The sequence below is a fragment of the Pinus tabuliformis genome, chromosome 7, assembly GCF_031772625.1.
Source record: "Pinus tabuliformis cultivar Carrire ecotype Pingquan chromosome 7, CPIR1, whole genome shotgun sequence".
Taxonomy (NCBI): domain Eukaryota; kingdom Viridiplantae; phylum Streptophyta; class Pinopsida; order Pinales; family Pinaceae; genus Pinus; species Pinus tabuliformis.
In genome coordinates, this window is record NC_142293.1 from 1,002,944,164 (window position 1) to 1,002,947,304 (window position 3,141).

At 41.5% G+C, this 3,141-nt stretch overlaps 1 pseudogene; it reads left to right on the top strand.

The window, feature by feature from the left end:
• The first annotated feature begins 823 nt into the window (after nt 1-823).
• Nucleotides 824-2,498, top strand: LOC149250971 (putative carotenoid cleavage dioxygenase 4, chloroplastic pseudogene; annotated as a pseudogene).
• The last annotated feature ends 643 nt before the right edge of the window (nt 2,499-3,141 follow it).

The window sequence follows — 3,141 nt, forward strand, 5'->3', positions numbered from 1 at the left end:
TTTTTTTTCAAAAAAATTATAAAATTTAAAGAAAAGAAAATTGATCCACAACAAAAAAAGTCTAAAAACATTTTTTTTAAGTTAATAATAATAATAATAATAATAATAATAATAATAACCCCATTACAAAAAAAAAAATCTTAAAATAATTACCAAAAAAATAAAAAAAAAATAAATTAAAAAAAAATAATAAAAAATACTTAAATTAAATCATGTAAATAAAAAAAATTTAAGAATAATTTTTTTAAAATCAAAATTATAAAAATAAAGAAATAATTTCAAAAAAATTAAAAAAATTAAAAAATTAAATTAAAATAAAAAAATAAAAACATTAGAAAAAACAACAACAATTAAAATAAAATATAAAAAAAAGCAATTAAAAAATAAAACAATTAAAAATTAAAAAAATTAAAAAAAACAATTAAAAAAATGAAAAATAAACAATTAAAATATATATATATATATGTGTGTGTGTGTGTGTGTGTGTGTGTGTGTGTGTGTGTGTGTGTGTGTGTGTGCGTGTAAAAAAAATTAAAACATAGCTCCTCTCACCCCCGTTCCATCCCCAACTTGACCCAACCCCCCTCCCTCACCCTTGCTCACCCCGCACCCGACCCACACACACCTTCTGCTCCCATCCTCCCTCACTCCCCGTCCCCTCTCCACTCTGCCCTCACCCAATCAAACCACACCCTCGTCCTCTCACTCTCCCTCGTGCCTCCTCCTCCCTCCCCTCCCCCACCTGACCCACATGCTACCCTGCTCCCTCACCCCCCATCGCCCCTCCGCTCCCTACCTGGGTCCCCAGTCAGTGGGGGAGGCTATGTGCAAACCCACTGTCAATGGTACTGGATCTCAAAGTAATGACCTGAAATCCGTGCCCATGCCCACACCCACACCCACTGCTAGACTTCCCTCAGAAGATCTTCTTAATGGCATTTCTTATGCTTTAGCAGCGGTTTTATGCAATGTTGTGGATGATCTTATAAATAACTGTACCAATAATACACTGAGGCCTTCGGTGGATCCAAGATTTGTGTTGGCTGGAAACTTTTCTCTAGTCCAAGAGACTTCACTAGTGGCGTGGGCCAAGATACAGGGAACTCTCCCTGCCTACGTTGACGGTGTTTATATCTACAAAGGGCCGAATTTGAGATACATCCCTAGAGGCGGCCACCATCTTTTCAACGGCGATGGAATGCTTCACACTGTCATGATCAAAGATGGCCAAATAATGTTCTGCAACCATTTCATTCGCACGCACAAATTCATGCAAGAAGAGACAGCGGGAGGTTGGGTAGTGCCCATCTTCTTTTTCGGTTTCTACAACATCAGCGGCGGACTGGCTAGGGGAGTCCTACTCAACACTAGAGTGACTCTTGGCCTCTTTAATCCCTTCAATGGCACGAGATTGGCCAATACAAGTCTCTTATATTTCAATTGTAGACTGATGGCACTCAAGGAATCAAATCTATTGTACGCGATGAAGTTCACGAAATTCGGCAACATCATCACTATCGGCAAGTATGACTTCGACGGGAAACTCTTCATGGCCATGACAACACATCCCAAGGTCAACCTTGAGACGCGAGAGCATTTCACTTTTCGTTGCAGTTTTAGTCCTTCGTTTCTCAATTATTTCAGAGTGTCACCTCCCGGAGAGAAGAATAGGTCATCGAAATCTTATCAATGTTGCAATTGTCGTTTATTCACGATTTTGTGATAACTAAGTAGTATGTCATATTTCTCGATAACCAGATCGTGGTGGACCCCATGAACATGATTTTCGATGGCGACTCTCCCATGGGATGCAACCCGACTAAGGTCCAGAAGCTCGACGTTCTCCCGCGCTGCACAACGGATGAACGGATGAGAATGTGATGAAATGGTTCAAAGTCCCCAGCATCAATTTCTTCCATTCGCTTAACATGTGGGACGAGGGTGACGAGATCATGTTGATTGCCGCAAATTTGTACCTGGTGGAGCACGTTGTGGAGAGAACCCATCTGGTCCATTCCACAGTAGAGAAGGTCCGCATAAATTTGAGAAACGGGACTATATCCAGAGAGCCATTGTCTTGAAAATGTTTGGACTTGGGCATTATCAACCCCCAGTTCATTGCTAGGAAGAACATATATGCATACATGTCAAGAGAAGCATCATTGACTAAACTCTGCGGGGTTGTTAAACTCGACTTTGATATGGTGGAGGTGATGGCTCCCAAGGAGTGCGTGGTTGCGTCGAGGTCGTATGGTGAAGGTTGCTTCATTAGTGAGTCGTTCTTCATGCCCCCGAGTTCGGATCCAAATGCCAAGGAGGATGACAGGTACATCATGGCTTTTAGCCATAATGAAGGCATCGAGATTTCCAGTTTTCTAGTGATGGATGCGCAATTTCTGACCCTTAAAATCATGGCCTTCATTAAGCACCCTGCCAGAGTTCCTTACGGCTTTCATGGCCTCTTCATTAGCGATGCTGACTTGTCACACCAAAACTAATTCCGAGCTCACATCGAGGTTAAGTTTCACTAGAAATAGAAACATCTTATGAGATTTCTAGGAAAAGCTATAAGTTTTAGGATTTTAATAAGAAACTTCTAAATTTATAATGTGTTTCAAAAATATAAATGACATTTTATTTGTCCTAGCTAGCATGGACTATTCTTGTGAAATCTTATATTAGTTCTATGTGGAATTTATTTGTCCTATCTAGCAGCCTCCCCCGCCCGCCCGCCCAAGCCCTGGGTGAGGATGGGAGGGGGGTAAGGGGGGCAGCTGAGGGGGGGAGGTGGGGTGTGGGTTGGGTGGAGGAGGGCAGAGGGGGAGAGGAAGGAGGGGAGAGGGACGAGGGTGAGGGAGGAGACAGGGGTGGCCTTCGATGGCGGAGGGGCCGAGATGGGACGGGGGGTAAGTGGGGGAGGGGGTGTTGGACGGGTGGAGGAGGGGAGAGGGGAGGAATGGGGGTGAGGGAAGGGAGTTCGGTTGGGTGGGGGGGTGGATGAGGGTGAGGGGGGTTATGTTTTCATTGTTTTTTTCATTTTTTTTTTAATATATTTTTTTATATTGTTTTTTTAATTTTTTATTATTTTATTTCTTTTTAGTTATATTATTTTTAAATTGCTTTTTTTTTTTTTATTTTTTT